The sequence below is a fragment of the Bubalus kerabau genome, chromosome 13 (genome assembly GCF_029407905.1).
Source record: "Bubalus kerabau isolate K-KA32 ecotype Philippines breed swamp buffalo chromosome 13, PCC_UOA_SB_1v2, whole genome shotgun sequence".
Classification (NCBI taxonomy): domain Eukaryota; kingdom Metazoa; phylum Chordata; class Mammalia; order Artiodactyla; family Bovidae; genus Bubalus; species Bubalus kerabau.
In genome coordinates this window covers 76,071,965-76,092,410 of record NC_073636.1, presented here as the reverse complement: position 1 = coordinate 76,092,410, position 20,446 = coordinate 76,071,965, and positions in this window count along the sequence as shown.

The following is a 20,446-nucleotide window of genomic DNA, read 5'->3' as shown; positions in this document are numbered from 1 at the left end:
TGATGGCTCAGACGGTAAAGAGTCTACCTGCAATGAAGAAGACCTGGGGTCGATCCCTGGGTCGGGAAGATCCCTAGAGAAAGAAATGGCAACCCACTTCAGTATTCTTGCCTGGAAAGTGCCATGTATGGAGGAGCCTGACAGGCTACAGTCCATGGGATCACAAAGAGTCAGACACAAGTGAGTGACTTGACTTTCTTTCTTTAAGGAGGGCCATGAGAACTGGATTGAAGTCTCTAGATGTGAAGTGATAGATGCCAACTGAGATTTTGCATCAGGGAAATGATTCTACCAGAATCTGACCAAAGACGGACTAGCTTTTAGGGATGTGGGGAGTTGGAAAGCAGTGGAGTTGTTCCAAAAGTGGCTCTCAACCCTAACTGCATATTAGAATCTGCTGGGAGCTCTTAAAAATTCTGATGTTCGGGCCACATCCCAATTAAGTCAGAGTCTGTAAGGGCAGGGCCTTGCATCAGCATTTTAAGTTTCCCAGGTGATTCACGCTGCAGCCAGGGTTGAGAACCACTGTGTTAGATTTTAGGTTATAAGAGTGTCGGTGGTCCTTGTTACCTGATGGTATTGAGTACTGGGAAACAGCTTCGTGACTAAATATACCCAAATTGTGGACTGGTCTTACAATATTTGAGGGGATTGGGTGCCATTTTACTTTAGTGTTCAGTGTAAAAGTCACATATCTCATATCTAATGAACACGTATGATGAAACATAGCTAATAAAACATACACTGTGAGTCATGACTATGTTGTGGTTAGGCATGGAGACTACTGGAATTTGAGTCCCCCTTAATAGCTGTGTGTTGTTTGATAAGTTGCTCAAGCTCTCTGTACCTCCGTTTCCTCCTCTGCAAAATGGGAATATATTAGGATCTATCACATAAAGTCATTTTGTGTTTAATGAGTTAAGTCATATAAATCTTTTAGAATAGGGCCTGGCACAGAGTAAGTATCAGTGAATGCTGGCTGTTATTGATTAATAAATAAGAAAGTCAATATCCCTTGCACATTTGACATAGATCACTAATTTTATTAAATTCTCTTGAACAAAATAAACTGCAATTATAAATGTCAGTAAATCTGATTCTTTTAAATGGTTCAAGCATATTAAACAGTAGACAAAGTAGATACAAATTCATTGTGGATCCAACTTACGAATACTTTTACACCAAGATCAGTTACAGAAGTCCTGATCCCATGGAGTTTACTTTAATTCTTATTCATATTTTTAGAAAATAATGCTTTTTAAAAATTCATAGATAGAACTGTAAAAATTACATTATCTGAACAGCAGAGAGAAAATAGACTGAAAATGAACTGAGCCGCAAGAATCTGTGGGATTGTAACAAACAGTCTAACATCTGTGCAATTGGAGTTCTGAAAAGAGAGAAAAAACAGGAAGGAGTATAAAAGTATTCAAAGAGATAATAGCTGAAAACTTCTCAAATTTGGTAAAAGAATAAACCTACAGAGCCCAGAGGCTGAGTTAACGCCAGACAAGATAACTCAAAGAAACTTCGATAGGCAAAAATACTGGATTGCTATGCCCTCCTCCAGGGGATCTTCCCAACCCAGGGATAGAACCCAGGTCTCCCACGTCCCAAGTGGATTCTTTACCATCTGAACTACCAAGGAAGTCCAAAAGAAACTTACACCAATGCATAAAAGTTCGAATCTTCAGAAGTCAAACTTCGGAAAACTAAAGACAAATATCTTGAAAGCAGTGAGAGAGAAATGACATCTTACCTCTAGAGGAAAAACAATTCAGATGACAGCAAATTTCTCACCAACATTCATGAAGTCCAGAAAAAAGGGGCATAACATTTTTCAAATGCTGAAAGAAAACAGCTGTCAATTCAAAATCCTATATCCAGTGAAAATGTTCTTTAGGAATAAAGGGGAAGTCACAAGCTTCTCCGATGAAGAAAAACTAAGAGGGTTTGTTGCCTACTGTAAAAGAATGACTAAAAGTTCTCAAAACCAAAAGGAAATGATAAACAAAGGAATATTTGAATATCAGGAAGGAAGAAAGTACACAGCAAACAAAAAATATAGGTAACTGCAATAAGCTCTTTTTCTTCTTGGCTTTTCTAAGTTCTGTTTAATGGTTGAAGCCAAAATTACGGCATTGCCTGATATGATTCTTTTTGCCTTTTCATACTGTTCATGTCCTGAATAGTCATTGGAAGGACTGATGCTGAAGCTGAAACTCCAATACTTTTGCTGCCTGATGCAAAGAACTGACTCATTGGAAAAGACCCTGATGCTGGGAAAGATTGGATGCAGGAGGAGAAGGGGATGACAGAGGATGAAATGGTTGGATGGTATCACTGATTCAATGGACATGGATTTGAGTAAACTCCGGAAGTTGGTTATGGACAGGGAGGCCTGGTGTGCTGCGGTCCATGGGGTCACAAAGATTCAGACATGACTGAGCGACTGAACTGAACTGAACTGAGTCTGTGCTAAGTTATACAATGTAATACCTAGAATGAACACTAAACTTCCTATACTAATAAATGCACTCAAAATCACTATATAAAAATCAAAATGGAATTCTAAAAAATGCTCAAATAATCCACTGAAAGGCAGAGTAAATAAGAAATAGAGAAATAAGAAAGATAGAGATAGAGAAATAGAGAACATATCGAAAACAGAATGGCAGATTTAAGCCCTAATATATCAATGATTATGTTAAATGTAAATGGCCTAAAAACACTAATTAAAAGACAGACCCTAGCAGAGTAGGTGTTTTTAAAGCCTGACCCAACTGTATGTTGTCTATAAGAAGTTCATTTCAAATATAATGATATATGCATATTGAAAGTTCAGTTCAGTCACTCAGTCATGGCCAACTCTTTGCGACCCTGTGAACCGCAGAACGCCAGGCCTCCCTGTCCATCACCAACTCCCAGAGTCCACCCAAACCCATGTCCATTGAGTCAGTGATGCCATCCAACCATCTCATCCTCTGTCGTCCCCTTCTCCTACTGACCTCAATCTTTCCCAGCATCAGGGTCTTTTCCAATGAGTCAGCTCTTTGCATCAGGTGGCCAAAGTATTGGAGTTTCTGCTTCAACATCAGTCCTTCCAATGAACACCCAGGACTGATCTCCTTTAGGATGGACTGGTTGGATCTCCTTGCAGTCCAAGGGACTCTCAAGAGTCTTCTCCAACACCACAGTTCAAAAGCATCAATGTCACGAACTTCCATCCATAGTTCATCAGGCACTCTGTCTATCAGATCCAATCCCTTAAATCTATTTCTTACTTCCACTGTATAATCATAAGGGATTTGATTTAGGTCATACCTGAATTGCCTAGTGGTTTTCCCTACTTTGTTCAACTTAAGTCTGAATTTGGCAATAAGGAGTTCATGATCTGAGCCAGAGTCAGCTCCCAGTCTTGTTTTTGCAGACTGTATAGAGCTTCTCCATCTTTGGCTGCAAAGAATATAATCAATCTGATTTCAGTGTCGGCCATCTGGTGATGTCCACGTGTAGAGTCTTCTGTTGTTGGAAGAGGGTGTTTGCTATGACCAGTGTGTTCTCCTGGCAAAACTCTATTAGCCTTTGCCCTGCTTCATTCTGTAGTCCAAGGCCAAATTTGCCTGTTACTCCAGGTGTTTCTTGATTTCCTACTTTTGCATTCCAGTCCCCTATAATGAAAAGGACATCTTTTTGGGGTGTTAGTTCTAAAAGGTCCTGTAGCTCTTCATAGAACCGTTCAACTTCAGCTTCTTCAGCATTACTGGTCAGAGCATAGACTTGGATTACCATGATATTGAATGGTTTGCCTTGGAAATGATCAGAGATCATTCTGTCATTTTTGAGATTGCATCCAAGTACTGCATTTCAGATTCTTGTTGACTATGATGGCTACTCCATTTCTTCTAAGGGATTCTTGCCCACCATAGTAGATATAATGGTCATCTGAGTTAAATTCACCCATTCCAGTCCATTTTAGTTCACTGATTCGATGTTCACTCTTGTCATCTCCTGCTTGACCACTTCCAATTTGCCTTGATTCATGGGCCTAACATTCCAGGTTCCTATGCAATATTGCTCTTTACAGCATCAGACCTTGCTTCTATCACCAGTCACATCCACAACTGCTTTGGCTCCGTCTCTTCATTCTTTCTGGAGTTATTTCTCCACTGATCTCCAGTAGCATATTGGGCACCTACCGACCTGGGGAGTTCATCTTTCAGTGTCCTATCTTTTTGCCTTTTCATACTGTTCATGGGGTTCTCAAGGCAAGAATACTGAAGTGGTTTGCCATTCCCTTCTCTAGTGGACCACATCATGACCCAGATAATCACGATGGCGTGATCACTCACCTAGAGCCAGACATCCTAGAATGTGAAGTCATGTGGACCTTAGGAAGCATCACTACGAATAAAGCTAGTAGAAGTGATGGAATTACAGTTGAGCTATTTCAATTCCTAAAAGATGATGCTGTGAAAGTGCTACACTAAATATGTCAGCAAATTTGGAAAACTCGGCAGTGGCCACAGGACTGGAAAAGGTCAGTTTTCATTCCAATCCCAAAGAAAGGCAATGCCAAAGAATGCTCAAACTACCACACAATTGCACTCATCTCACACGCTAGTAAAGTAATGCTCAAAATTTTCCAAGCCAGGCTTCAGCAATGCGTGAACCGTAAAATTCCAGATGTTCAAGCTGGTTTTAGAAAAGGCAGGGGCACCAGAGATCAAATTGCCAACATCCACTGGATCATCAAAAAAGCAAGAGAGTTCCAGAAAAACATCTATTTCTGCCTTATTGACTATGCCAAAGCCTTTGACTGTGTGGATCACAGTAAACTGTGGAAAATTCTGAAAGAGATGGGAATACCAGACCACCTGACCTGCCTCTTGAGAAACCTGTATGCAGGTCAGGAAGCAACAGTTAGAACTGGACATGGAACAACAGACTGGTTCCAAATAGGAAAAGGAGTTCATCAAGGCTGTATATTGTCACCCTGTTTATTTAACTTCTATGCACAGTACATCATGAGAAACGCTGGGCTGGAGCACAAGCTGGAATCAAGATTGCTGGGAGAAATATCAATAAGCTCAGATATGCAGATGACACCACCCTTATGGCAGAAAGTGAAGAAGAACTGAAAAGCCTCTTGATGAAAGTGAAAGAGGAGAGTGAAAAAGTTGATTTAAAACTCAACATTCAGAAAAATAACATCATGGCATCTGGTCCCATCACTTCATGGCAAATAGATGGGGAAACAGTGGCTGACTTTATTCTGGGGGGCTCCAAAATCACTGCGATGGTGACTGCAGCCATGAAATTAAGAGACGCTTACTCTTTGGAAGGAAAGTTATGACCAGCCTAGACAGCATATTAAAAAGCAGAGATATTACTTTGCCAACAAAGGTCAATCTTGTCAAGGCTATGATTTTTCCAGTAGTTGTGTATGGATGTGAGAATTGGACTATAAAGAAAGCTGAGCACTGAAGAATTGATGCTTTTGAACTGTGGTGTTGGAGAAGACTCTTGAGAGTCTCTTGGACTGTAAGGAGATCCAACCAGTCCATCATAAGGGAGATCGGTCCTGAGTGTTCATTGAAAGAACTGATGTTGAAGCTGAAACTCCAATACTTTGGCCACCTGATGTGAAGAGCTGAGTCATTTGAAAAGTCCCTGATGATGGGGCTTCCCTGGTGGTCCAGTGGCTAAGACTCCACGCTCCCAACGCAGGGCGCCCAAGTTCGATCCCTGGCCAGGGAACTAGATCCCACATGCCACAGCTAAGACCCAGGGCAGACAAATAAATTAAATAAACAAATGAACATTTAAAAAAAAGAAAGAAAAGTCCCTGATGCAGGGAAAGATTAAAGGCAGGAGGAGAAGGGGACAACAAAGGATGAGATGGTTGGATGGCATCACCGACTCAATGGATATGAGTTTGAGCGGACTCCGGGAGTTGGTGATGGACAGGAAGGCCTGACATGCTGTGATCCATGGGGTCACGAAGAGTCAGACACAACTGAACGACTGAACTGAACTGAACAGAAAGATAATACGAAAATCTCCAAACACTTTGAAACTAATTCCTCACTTCTGAATAATCCATGGGTCAAAATCAGATCAGATCAGATCAGTCGCTCAGTCGTGTCCGACTCTTTGCAACCCCATGAATCGCAGCATGCCAGGCCTCCCTGTCCATCACCAACTCCCGGAGTTCACTCAGACTCACGTCCATTGAGTCAGTGATGCCATCCAGCCATCTCATCCTCTGTCGTCCCCTTCTCCTCTTGCCCCCAATCCCTCCCAGCATCAGAGTCTTTTCCAATGAGTCAACTCTTCGCATGAGGTGGCCAAAGTACTGGAGTTTCAGCTTTAGCATCATTCCTTCCAAAGAAATCCCAGGGCTGATCTCCTTCAGAATGGACTGGTTGGATCTCCTTGCAGTCCAAGGGACTCTCAAGAGTCTTCTCCAACACCACAGTTCAAAAGCATCAATTCTTCGGCGCTCAGCCTTCTTCACAGTCCAACTCTCACATCCATACATGACCACAGGAAAAACCATAGCCTTGACTAGATGAACCTTTGTTGGCAAAGTAATGTTTCTGCTTTTGAATATGCTATCTAGGTTGGTCATAACTTTCCTTCCAAGGAATAAGCGTATTTTAATTTCATGGGTCAAAAAAGATATTAAATGGAAAATAAAAAATACATTGAGTTGAATGAAAATACATCACATAAAATTTGTGGGATACAGCTAAACCAGTGTAGAGAGGGGGAATGTTTATCATTAAATGTATACTTTTGAAAAGAGGAAAAAAATCTCCACTCAATAATCTAAGCTCCCACTTCAATGGCCTAGAAAAAGAAGAATGAGTTAGAAGCATGTGAAAAAGAAATAAGACCTGAAATCAATGAAACTGAAAACAGAAAAAACAACCTCACAGAATTAGTTCTTTAAAAAGAGGATTAAATTTAAAAATCTCAAGTAAGGCTGATAAAAAGAGAGAGAAAAGATGCAAGTTACCAAATGAATGAATCAGGAATGGATCAAGGAATCAAGGATATCACTATAGAACCTGCAGACGTCAAAAGGGAGTACTCAAAACTCCACATGCAAACATTTAACAATTTACAAGAAATAGAACACCTCCTCAGAAAATTCCATGACGTCTTACAGAAAAACCCTAAAGAACTTTCTGGCCAACTCATAAACTACCACAGTGCACTCAGTATAAAGTAGATAATTGAAATAGCCCTATTTCATACAGATTTGAAAGGAAAAAATAAACCAGTTCTTATTTGTAGATGACATGATTGTCTATATAGAAAGTCTCAAAGATGTGACCAAAAAAAAAAAAAAAAAAACTTCTAAAACTAATAAATGAATTGAACAAGATTTAGGGTATAAGGTAAACATTCAAAATTCAACTTTATTTCAATATACCATCAGTGAGCATATGGGTCCTGAAAAAAATAGAATACCATTTACTTTGCTCAAAATTGCAGTTGTTGTTGTTGTTTAGTCACTAAGTCGTGTCCAGGCTCCTCTGTCCAAGGAATTTCCCAGGCAAGAATACTGGAGTGGGTTACCATTTCCTCCTCCAGGGATCAAACCTGAGTCTCCTGTGTCTCTTGCATTGCAGGTGGATTCTTTTCCCCTTGAGCCATTGGGGAAACCCTGTATTGGTAAAGGGATAGACAATTAGATCAATGGAACAGAATAGGGAACCCAGAGACAGATCCACCAAATATGCCTGATTGATTTTTGACAAAAGTGTAAAAGGAATTCAATGGAATAAAGATAACTTTTTAAACAAATGACTCTGCAGCAATTGGTCAATGATAGGCAAAAATAAATAAAATAAAAACCTCAACCTAAGCCTTGTACCTGATATAAAAATTAACTCATGGTCTTAAATATAAAACATAAAACTATAACTTATCAAACATCTCGAAAAAAATCTGAGAAAATCTTCAGGATCTAGGGCTATGCGAAAGAGTTTGACACTGAAAGCATGATACAAAAAAAGGAAAATTTCATCATTTTGACTCCACCAAAATTACAAGTGTTTGCTCTGTGAAAGGTCTGTTAGCAAGATGAAAAGCCAGGCTATAGACTGGGAGAAAAGTTTTGCAAACAACATATCTATCATAAGACCAGTATTTAGGCTATATAAGGCACTCTCAAAACTCAACAACAGAAAAAACAGTCCAGTGAGAAAATGGCAAACAACAGGAAGAGATAGTTTTCCCCAAAGAAGATATACGAATGACAAATAAGCACATGAAAAGATGTTAAGCATCATTAGCCATTAAGGAAATGCAAATTAAAACCACAAGATTTCTCTACACTTCCATCAGTGTGGTTAAAAAAAAAAATACAAGTTCAATGTTGGCAAGGACATGGAGAAACTGGATCACTCATCCATTGCTAACAGAAATGTAATATAGTGCTAACAGTTTGGAAAATTGTTTGGCAGTTTCTTAAAAAAAAAAAAAATATATATATATATATATATACAACCAAGGATGCAACTGCCATACAACCCAGGACTGTCTTCCCGTGCACTTATCCAGAAGGAACAAAAAGACTCCTCCAGGCAACCTGTAAAGTAGGAGACACTGGTTCAATCCCTGGGTCGGGAAGACCCCCTGGAGGAGGGAACGGCTACCCACTCCAGTATTCTTGCCTGGAGAATTCTATGGACAGAGGAGCCTGACGGTCAGACTATAGTCTGTGGGGTCCCAAAGAGTCAGACTCAACAAGTGATACAAACACACACAGGCTCCGACCTACAGATGACTGACCCACACCGGAAGAAAAATAAATACCAACTGCCAGAACTCCCAACAGACCTCTTGTGTAGTTCCGACTGATATTATCATCACCCCAGAGGCCAACGTCAAGGCCACGCAACTAGCATGCGGCAGAGGCGGTGTACGAATCCAGTTAAGGCTAGTAAGTGATTCAATCCTCAGATTGTCTGGTGTGGCCCTTTTCACAGGCAAGTACGGAACCGTGAAGCCTCGGGCCACATAGCTGGAAAGTCAGGCGGCTACTCGGTCTTCTGGGCTAGAGTGCGCTTCCCTGGTTCTTGGGTCCAACTTTTCCTAACTTTCCCGGGCCTCTTTCGGCCAGTGCCAGGGGAGCAGGCACCACCCTTTTCCTCCGGGAGGCGTGCGTAGCGGGGAGGGCGGGTCCCCTAGAGCAGTCCCCTCCCCAGACCCTCCCCCCAGGCTATAAACCCGGAGCCGGGGGCCGGCGCGGGCAGTCCCGGGCTGGCCCGCTCCGCGGGGCGATCGCACAGATGGCGGCGCTGGCGACAGTGGCCAAGAAGGTGTGGAGCGCGCGGCGGTTGCTGGTGCTGCTGTTCACACCGCTCGTGCTGCTGCCGGTGGTCTTCGCCCTCCCGCCCAAGGTAACGCCGCCTCTCCTGGGCGGTCCCCCCATTCCGCCCGCCCTGGGCGGCCGCGCCACAGTCAGGACCCTGTCCTCCCGAGCCTCGGAGGCGGAATACCACAGAGGTCCCAGTCTAGATTTCACCAGACCCCACCCCCCACCCCCTGCGTTCCCTCGCTTTCCCTGCCTCGCACTGCTGTGAACACAATTCCCCTTTCCCAGCTGCTGTTGCTCCTGGGAGCCCGGGTCCCACTAGCCTTCTGGATCTTGCCATTTCTGCAGGAATGATTCCTCTTTATCGAGCTCTGACTGTGCGCTTGGTGATGTGTTGAACATTTCACTTGATAATCACGAGAAATTTGATGCTTGGCAAGCTCAAGCTTAATAAATGGCAAGCTGTGTGATCTGGGGCTTAACCTCTCTGAACTTCAGCTTGTTCATTTGTAAACACTGGGGAAATGATCATACGGATCCATTGGACGGTGGTGAATATTAAAAAGAGGCAATATATGTTAATTTGTTTGAACTGAGCCTGGTACCCAGTAAGTGCGGAAGACTGCACTGGCTGGTCTTTATCAATGTGCCATATACGATGGAGACAGCCAAGATTTAAGAAATGCTTACTGGGAGCAAATGTGAGCACAGTCATGTCCTACTCTGCGACCACATGGACTGTAGCCCACCAGCCTCCTCTGTCCATGAAATTCTCCAGGCAAGAATACTGGAGTGGGTTGCCATGCCCTCCTCCAGGGGATCTTCCCACCCCAGGGATCAAACCCACGTTTCCTGCAGTGCAGGCAGATTCTTTACCATCTGAGCCACCAGGGGCAAGGTGCAGTGCTAAACTTTGCCTACATGCAGCATCTGACTTAATCCAGACTGAAAATGCTCCTCTGAGTGGGGAGGGTTATTTGCCTTATTTTCCAGAGGAGAAAAGTGAGGCTGGGAGAGAAGTGTCTTGCTCACAATCACACAACAGGCAGCTGAGTGGGATCAATCCCTGGCTTATCAGAATTCAGAACCTAGGTTGTTTCTAGACTCTCAAAGAAAGTAATCCATAGAAGATCAAAGGCTGCAGATTGAGGTCAGGAGTGTCATGACAAAATTCATCACCAGTGGGAGAAGGAGATGGTATCGCAGGTCCCCTGGTGGGTCCCTCACCTGTGCCCAGCACATTCGGGGCATCAAGGTTAGGTGTGAGGCTCATTAGACAAGGCTTCTACCTCCAAGAAGTTGTTTCACTGTCCCTCAATGAGATATTCTTCAGTTGCTAAGTCGTGTCCGACTCTTTGCAACCCTGTGGATTGCAGCACACCAAGCTCCCCTTGTCCTTCACTGTCTCCCTGAGTTTGCTCAAACGCATCTCCATTGAGATGCGTTTGAGCAAACTCCATCCAACAATAAGATATTATTCATTAACTGCCATCAATGAAACAGTAAATGTTCATAAAAATAAAAGTAAAGAGAGGGTATAATTTAGTGAGACCAGGGGAGCAGGGAGAAGTGTTCAGAGAGGGCTGCCTGGAGGAAGGGGTGAGGAAGTGATACTAAGAAGATGGTATTGAAAGATCCAGGACAAATTCTTTGGTGTGGAATTATCCTAGCAATTAGACTTTCTTGACATGCAAGAGAAAAACAATAAATGCTGCTGCAAGGATTAGGTTGCTTGTTTAAAAGCCGTCCCATCCCTGGCCACTTGCTAACTTCAGGACCTTGCACCAATCTCCTTTCCTCTTTGGGTCTCCTTTATCTTGTCTATAAGGTGGAGGATTGCCATGCTAGCTTCCGACACTTGATGTGAGGGTCTGAGCGAAGACGTTGCCTCACTTTGTGAAGCATCACTGGTGGAAGGCAGGATGGGTCTGGGGGGTCCCAGGTGGAGTTCTGGGGAAGAAGTGATGAAACACACAGGGTCTCTCTCCTCTGCAGAGGGTCTGAAAGCTCCGCTCTGCAGTGAACCCAGGGGCAGGTCCAAGTGTTATGGGGCTGGAAACTTGTACTAATTGAGGGGCTTTCTTTAAGAAAAAGCATACAGATTTACAAGTACAGAATTTAATACATGGCTTGGGAGTGGCTCTGAACCTTTAAAAACTTCATTAGCTTCACAGTGAACCCACTTCCATATGATCCCCAGTGTGGATAGGTAACAGCACATGTCTGATCGATTAGGTGTCTCACTGAGTGCTTCACTCTTCTTCTGTGCTGAGTTTCTCAGGTGTTGTCCTATGTAATATCCACATCACCAGGGAGTCAACTGCTATCAGCATGGAACAGGTGAAGAAATGGAAGCTCAGCAAGGTTAGGTGACTTGTCCAAGGTCACACAACCTGTACAAAGCCAGAAGGCATTGTTTGTGTCTGACCACTTCGCTTTATACTCTTTCTTTAGTTCTAATTGAGTGAGAACGTCTCCTGATTCCCTCCAGATCCCCAGTGGGGACTCTCTGTGTGGCTCTAGATCTCACTGCCTTTTAAACTGGCTAATAAATCAGGGCCTCCTCCCAGGGAGCAGCTCTGGCTTCTTGGGAGATCTTAGCCTCCCTCAAGTCTCTATCAGTACACTCAAAGCCCCCTCTTCCTCCATGTTATATGTATATGTTTATCACATTGTATTATTATCATATTCTTGGATGTTAATAACTGACATGTTTCTTAATCTAATGTAGAAGGCGAATAAAAGCATCCTTAGAGAATAGTGAGCAGAGAAATTTGTGGTTTTTGTTGGTCTATGACATACGCATAAAGCAAACAGAGTGGGTGTGCTGTGCACACACAGTTTCAAAGCAATTCCTGTAATCTTAACCAGTTTAATCCTGTGATAACCTCTCCAGACAAAGGCTGGCACTATAAAAAAGTGTGCTTTCTGTGCAAATGAAGCTTCAAGACAAGTGTGCTCGGTGTCCACCCTCACCCCTAACATCAGGATGCTGCTTCTAAGCCTCTCTCACCTAGAAATTCTGGAACCACCAATGCCTGTTATAGGGTTCATATCCCAAAAACTTTTGCAAAATTGTTGATATCAGGGAAGAAGTTTGAGATCCTTGGCATTGGTCATTTGCCCCTCACTGGGTCCTGCTTTTCCAGCTTGATAAGGTCTCCGGCATCGCTGCTCTGATGTTCCAGAAGTCTGTATGATTGTAACGGTTGGTTATCATGCACCTGTCCCCTGGTGACTGGTGAGGAAGGCTGCAGGGAGGCTGGGGTTAATCCGAAGGGTAGAGCCAGGGCTGGGGGCGGGGGATGGGAACAATTCTTACATTATGTCCTCCTGGCTTGGAACACTGTCAGCAGGGGTGAAAAGGAGTGGGATGCCCTTCTGGAATGCAGTGGCTGCAATTTCCAGGGCCACGGGGATCATGGCTCTTACCCCAAAGAGTGCCAGAGACTGAGGAAGTCAGGATCCTGCCAGAGGGACTGCCTCACAGTTTTCTAAGAATGGCCATCCTGGGAGCTGGGTGTTAGAGGACTGGCCTGGGGCGGCTAGGGGAGACAGAGCAGAGTATTAAATCAAGCTTGCAAATAAGCACCAGCCCCATGTATTTGCAGAGAATCTCACCTCCTTTCCCAACTTACTAAAAGCAAATCTTGCTGGACTGACCATCTGGCCATCAAGAGTGCTTCAGTGAGTACTTCCACTGGCTCTTTCTAAGGATGCTTTGAGGAGGAGTAGGCATGTATGAGTGGGGGGACTCTGGGCTGGGCCTCCTCCCAGGTGGCAGGTCTGGCTTCTCAGGAGATCTTTTGTTGTTGTTCGGTCGCTCAGTCGTGTCGACTCTTTGTGACCCCATGGACGGCAGCACACCAGGCCTCCCTGTCCATCACCAACTCCCAGAGTTTGCTCAAACTCATGTCCATTGAGTCACTGATGCCATCCAACCATCTCATCCTCTGTCGTCCCCTTCTCCTCCTGCCTTCAATCTTCCCCAGCATCAGGGTCTTTTCTAATGAGTCGGCTCTTTGCATCAGATGGCCAAAGTACTGGAGTTTCAGCTTCAGCATCAGTCCTTCCAATGAACACTCAGGACTGATCTCCTTTAGGATGGACTGGTTGGATCTCCTTGCAGTCCAAGGGACTCTCAAGAGTCTTCTCCAAAACCACAGTTCAAAAGCATCAATTTTTTGGCGCTCAACCTTCTTTCCGGTCCAACTCTCACATCCATACGTGACTTCTGGAAAGAACATAGCATTGACTAGACAGACCTTTGTCGGCAAAATAATCTGACTTCACTGATTTTATCCTCCCTCAAGTTTCTATATCAGCACACTCAAAGCCCCCTCCTGTTATATGCATGTATTTATCATGTTATATTATTGCCATATTCTTGGATGTTAGTGACTAACATGTTTCTTTATGTAACGTACAATGGGAATAAAAGCGTCTGGGCAGGACACTCCAGAGCGCTGTGCAGGCTGTGCAGCGCACAGAGAGAAGTGAGGAGGCGAAATGAGACCGAATCTACCCGCACTCCACCTGCCAAACCTGGCATCCCGGTGCAGTGCTGGACCCACCTGAGGAAGAGCCCCTCTCCCCAGTTTGCACGAAGGTGTTGTCTGGCTTGCAGCAGTCTTGCTCTGGGGTGGCAGTTACACCTATGAAGTCAGAGGCCCACTGTTTTACATTCACCTAATCCATGAGTGGGGGATGTTCAGGTGGATGACCAAGAAAATGGGCCTTTCCTTCCCAGTTTTGAGGCTTTGGAATCAGAACTGGAGTCTCATTCCACATCCCTGGTCTGTGACCTTAGGCAAGTCGTTTGACTTCTCTGGGCCTCGGTCTCTTCAGTGATAACACGCCCATAATATCACCTTCCCCCCCAGTTATTCTTTGGGCCTAGTGAAATCATATGATGTACTGGCATCATAACTTCCTACTTTTTCATTCAGCCCTCAAGGTATGTTTTAACTCTCCCATCTTGCAGATGAGGAAGCTGAGACTCAGAAGTAAGAGGATGGAAAGAGCATGGGCCTTGGAGTTGGGAAGACTTGGGTTTGGGTCTTAGCTCTCAAACTGTACGATAAGGGGCTTGGGCGGGAGATGTCCCATTTCTGAGCCTCGTTTTCCTCACTTGTAAAGTGGGGAAGACTCACGGGTCCCCAGAGGGCTACTATGAGATTTAATTCAGTTAGGATACAGAAATTGTCCCGTGCTGGGTCAAAACAGGGTGGGAATTAATAACAGTAATAACTGCTAAGTGTTTTCCTCATCTGCCCCATGCTGTTTTACATGCCTTTCACATTTTAGTTCATTACATTTCATTTAATCTCTGAAGCCTACCTTCTAGATAACGGGTGAAGGGAAGTAGACGTCAAGCTCCCATATTTCTATTCAGATTATAGTAAGCCCTCAAGAAAGGATAAGAACACCTCATACTTACTGATTACTTACTAGAAGCTGGCCCCCTCTCTCCCTCTGTGCCAGCCACCCTGGCCTTCTTGGTGTTCCTTAAATATCCCAAGATTGCTCTCACCCCAGGGCCTTTACCAGCTTCCCAGGTGGCACAGTGGTAAGGAATCCACCTGCCAATGCAGGAGACCCAAGAGACTCAAGTTTGATCCCTTGGTCAGGAAGATCCCCTGGAGGAGGTCATGGCAACCCACCCCAGTACTCTTGCCTGGAAAATCCCATAGACAGAGGCGCCTGGCAGGCTACAGTCCATGGGGTCACTAAGAGTCAGACACAACTGAGCAGCTAAACACGTGCACGCCTGCCTGCAGGGCCTTTGCACTTGCTGTTCCCTCCATTATGAGCTGCTCTTCCCCCAGATGTCTGCAAGCCTTGCTCCCACACTTCATTCATCTTAGTTCAAAGATGAACCTCCTCAAAGGCCTTCCCTGGCCACCCTATCTAACATAGAAAATAAAAATTCCTTTACACTCTCTTCCCTGCCTTATTTTGCTTCATGGTCTTCATCACTATCTGGCAATGTATTGTATTTAAGGAACAGGCAAGGCAGAGTAAGCAGGCTTAGAGTTGGTTAGTTCAAATGATTTCAGTGGGCTGACAGAGAGGCTGTCCCTGGTTGTCTGGTCCCTGGCCCTGGGTGATGAGGGCAGGCAGATAATGGCCTGGAGTGAGAGTCCAAGAAAGGAGATGGTTGGGGGTGTAGGTCTGGGATTGTCTGGTTTACATTTGAAAAGCCGACACACAGGTGAGTTGTTTACTATTTCTAGGAATGAGCTAGCCCTGGGAGGGGCAGACCCTCCAGTGTTAGCAAGGTCCCAAGATGCCAGAGCATCACATTCAGAAACTGGAAAACATGGTTGTTACAATCTCCCATACTCTTTTCTCTCACTTGTGGTCCAGCCTTATAGGCCTTCCTTTGGTTCTTTAAACCTGCCAAACTTGTTCCTGCCTCAGGACCTTTGCACTTGTTGTGCTCGCTGCCTGGGACGCTCTTGCCCCTGATCTTCCACAGGTGGATCTGTCTGGTCATTCAGGTCTTAGCTCCAAGGGCACCTCCTCCAAGAAGACCTCCTTGATTACCTCTTCTCAATAACACTTGCCCTCCTCACTGTACAAAACACTCTCTAAAACAGAGTCCTGTTTTATTTCCTTCATGGCATTCATTCCAACCTGAAATGTTCATTATTTGTTCACTGCCTGCCTCTTCCACGAGACTATGAGTGATATAAGAGCAAGGCCTGTGTCTGTCTAGTTCCCTCAGCATCCCCAGCACCTAGGACAGAGTCTGACACATAGTAGGTACTCAGTAAACTAGCCAATGAATGAATTTGCATTTGAGCCAGGTAGCTCTGATTTCTGAACATGTGCACTTGCTAAACTCCTAGACTGCTACTGATTTGTAGAAGATCTAAGCTGAAATCAGTGTTTCCAGCCCTTTCCTTTTTCAGCGGGGAAAACTGAGGCCCAGAGGGCACATGGAAGGACCTTCCCACCCCTCCCAGCCAGGTGGCCCCAGAACCCTCATCTGTGCCCCCTCCATGCTCCCCCGCCAGGTTTGACCCATTGCCCACACAGACCCCTTGGCCTTGGAACCGCTCCTCTGAGGCCTAGCCAACTTTCCACTTTCCTGGAGATCCTGCCAGGTGTGTAAACAGACCGACACAATTCCTGATGAGGCGAAAGGGAGCAAGATCGTGTTTCCTGACCTGACTCAGCTGGGCAGTGCCCTCTGGACTGATGAGCGGGATTGTAAGACACCGCCCCCCCAGACCTTGAGGACACAGGGTGAGCACCCTGGCTAGACCGGACCTGAAAAAAATGTCACAGGTGTGCCCCGACGGCTCTCTCCTGCTGAGATGCACCAGGGACGAGAGAGATGCACAAGGCCATGCCATCCTGGCAAGCCTCAGTTTCCTCATCTGATAAGTGGGGATAATGACACCCACCTGCTCGGAAGGCTTGGCAGTGCCTGATGCAACATAGGTACTTGGTAAAGAATTGTGGCTATTGCTATTATCTGCAAAATAGGGGTACTAGGCGTGTGACTCTATCTACGTGTTACTGAAATTCACAAGGGGAGGGGCAGCCAATGGGAAGGAGCCTGTGCTGGGGGCAAGGGGAGTCAGCAGGACTGATACACAGGGCAGAACCGTGATGCCCAGCTCAATAAAGACATTGGAAAAAGGCTGGCAAGACCAGCATGCCCCTGCTGGCAGCCCAGTGGCTGCCCTGCCCAGTTCCTTTTCCTTTCCTCTCCTGCGAAGCCCTCTCTTGGCCTGGACTGGAGAGAAGGATTTGATTTCAGCCACGTTAAGATCTCCAGCAGGAATGTGCCGGTCCCTGGGAGGCTCAGGATGTGAATTCAAGGTTGCTGATGTCCCAGGCCACATGCCTTATTCATATGCTCTCCTCTGTCCCCCAGGAGGCCCCTTGGGAGCCATAGCCAACACCTCTCTAGCATTTATGAAGTGTCAGGCATGGTTCAACACACTTGAGACAGGCTAGCTCGTGTATGCTCGGCCCGGCTCTGTGCACAGGTGCTATTATTGTCCACATTCACAGATGGGGAAACTGAGTCACAGAATTGTTCAGCCACTTGCCCTAGCTCCCACGGTTTGGAAGTGGCACAGCTGGGATTCTGACCTGGCATTCTAGCTCCAGAGTCTGTGCTTTTAGCCTCTGTGTGACACAAGGGAGATGGACCCATTTTACAGATGAGAAGCCTGAGGCTCAGAGAGATGAAGACACTTGCCTAGCACCTCACAGTCACTGAATGAGTAGTCAGGCTGCCATTCGAGCCCACGTCTGCCTCATTGAAAGCCCACATTCCTTCATGGTTCAGTGGAGGCAAGGGGAAAGGGGCAGGGAGTACCCTTAAGAAAGGCTTCCCAGTGGAGAGACCTGTCATCCTGACACTGGAGTGGGAGTTTGGAGGTTTTGGGTCTTGGGGGCTCTGAAGATAGGAACTAACCTGAATTGTCAAAAATGATATGTAGGAGCTTGGGTTTGGGTGCTTGGGTGCAAATTCTGGTTTTTTAATATGCTGTGTAACCTCGGGCCAGTTGCATAACTTCTCTGTGCTCAAGTTCCTCATCCATAAATGGGTACGATAATAGGTGATGATGCTCGTAAAGGGCTCAACAAACGCTGGCCGGCTTCATGGCTAAAGCGCCTCCTGTGTCCTGGGCTCTGGGGAGTCCTTTAAAGCCGAGTTCTGAAGCATTTAGCTCTCCAGGAGACATTCGGCAAGGCCTGAAAACATTTCTGATTGTCACAGCTCGATGGAGATGCTGCCGGCATCTAGGGATGCGGCTACACACCCTGAAGTGCACAGGATTGCCCCCACAACGAAGAGCTCTCAGGCCCCGAATGTCAGGGGTGCCAAGGCTGGAAGCCCCTGCCCGGTGCATTTGCTTGGCGTCCTCTCCCAGCAGGCCTATGAGGCAGGTGTGATCAGGTCCCATTTTCTGTCAGAAACACTGAGGCCAGAGAGGGGGAGGGCTTGCCTGCGGACTCACAGCCTGACTGCAGAAGGCCTCCCAGGGTGGAGGGGATTTGGAAATGGAGGGCCTTCCAGGCAAGAAGGGCCTTCCAGGGCCTGTGAGCCCTGCTCCAGGCGCTGCTGCGTGGAGCTGACGGTCCCCTCTGCCCTCCTGGCTCTCAGCGGGCGGGACCAGCCTCCTTTCCCGTGATCGGGAGAAATAACAAGAGCGGCCCTTGTTCGCTGCCACCCACAGCCCCGATTGTCCCCTCGATTCCACATGACAGTCCACCTTTCTCGCATGACGAGCCACTTTGCTGGCTGGCCCCCGGCAGCCTGGAGGAGTGCGGGAGAAGGGAGGAAACGGCTCCCTGCTCCTTTAGGCCATTTTCTGCCCCGTCTGGAGCCCCCTTGGATTCCTTTCAAAAGGGCTGGGACTCGGCAAAACTTCTCCTGGTGCCTGAGCCGAGCGTTTGACAGCATGGAGTCCGAGAAACCGAAGTGTGAGCAGTTTCCTGAGACACGAGTCTTGGAAATGGGCTCTGCTGTGTTGACATCTGGGACCAGAACACGGGGTGTCCAGGCCTGGGGGAGCCAGCAGAGGCCTAATGCACGGCCCTGCCTGCAGCCCAGCTCTCACTTTTTCTTGGGGAAACTGAGGCAGTCCTGAGAGGCCCTTCCTACCCCCACTAAATTACCCATCAATCCGGGATACCTGGCTTCCTTTCCTGCTACTGATCTGTTTCTTCTATGGGGGCTGGACCTCCTCCAGACCTTGACTTTCCTCCCCTGGACAAAGGGTCTGCCCAGAGTCACTGGGCTGATTTGTCCTCCAGAATCACTCTCTGAAGGGGCAGGGGTAACATCGTGAGAGTATGAACTCTAGCACCAGATCTCCTGGACTCCACACTGGCTCCCCCACTTCCTTTGTGACCTTGGGTAAGTTATTAGCTTCTCTGTGCCTCAGTTTCCTCCTCTGTGCAAGGACACCAATAGGATCTACCTCAGAGGGGGGTTGTGAAGATTGGTTTTGATACCTGAAATACTCTGGGCTGCTCCTGATCATAAGAGGTACTAGTTAAAGATCGACTGTTGTTATTCAGTGGCCAAGTCATGTCCAGTTTTTTTGTGACCCCGTGGACTGCAGCACGCCAGGTTTCCCAGTCCCTCACCATCTCCCGGAGTTTGCCCAAGTTCATGTCCATTGCATGGGTGATGCCATCCAACCATCTCGTCCTCTGTCGTCCCTTTCTCCTCCTGCCTTCAATCTTTCCCAGTATCAGGGTCTTTTCCAATGAGTTGGCTATTTGCTTCAGGTATAACAGTAATAGTAGTAGGATTGTTATTTGCATTACAAATGAGCCTGTGGATCTAGGGGTCTGGAAGTACTTTATAGGGGATGAGACTTGCTTCTGCATCCTCTTGGCTTCTTCCCTTTCCTCTTTGTGTAGTTTCTTGTGTTCTCTGAGCCTCCAATTCCTCCACTATAAAATGGGGGAAAGCTGATCTCCTAGGAGCTTCTGGAATTTTAAATGAGATAGTGCTTATTCAGAAAAAAAATCCCAGTGAAAGTTCCCTTGCCATTCTTACTCTAACTCTGAAGCTCAGGGCCCCAGAGACCTCAGAAGTGAAGGACTGTGGGCAGTGGAGGGTCATTGTCAAGGAGGCCTTGTGAACATCATAGCTTAGGCCTCAGCAGCAGGGGTCAGCTTTCCCATCATCCCCTGCATTGACTCCCAGGAGGCCTGGGGCAGAGTGAGCTGGACCAGAGTGGAGGTAGGACGATGGTAAATGGTAGAGACTTAAAATGTCAGGGGCAGGGAAGACCTCAGTGCCCAAGAGAAGTTAGGCTAAGTGGTGGGCCCACAGCTGATCCAGGATGGATCCCTGCCAAGGACTTGCTCTGGGGGTGGAGGTAGGGGTGGGGGGTGGGCGGAACAAGGCACTTCCCCTGCCATCCTGGGTCTCCCCATCTGTCTCGCACATCCACTCGCCTCATGGGGCCATGGTGAGGAGCCAGGGAAACTAAGCACTTTGTAAAGAGTGAAAAAAGTACCTGCAAATAGTAAGGTACAAATAAGGGTCCTTCCCATCTGGTTAACCAGTGTATCCCCAGCGCTTGGCAAACAAGGTGCTTAATAAATACGTGTAGAATGAATATG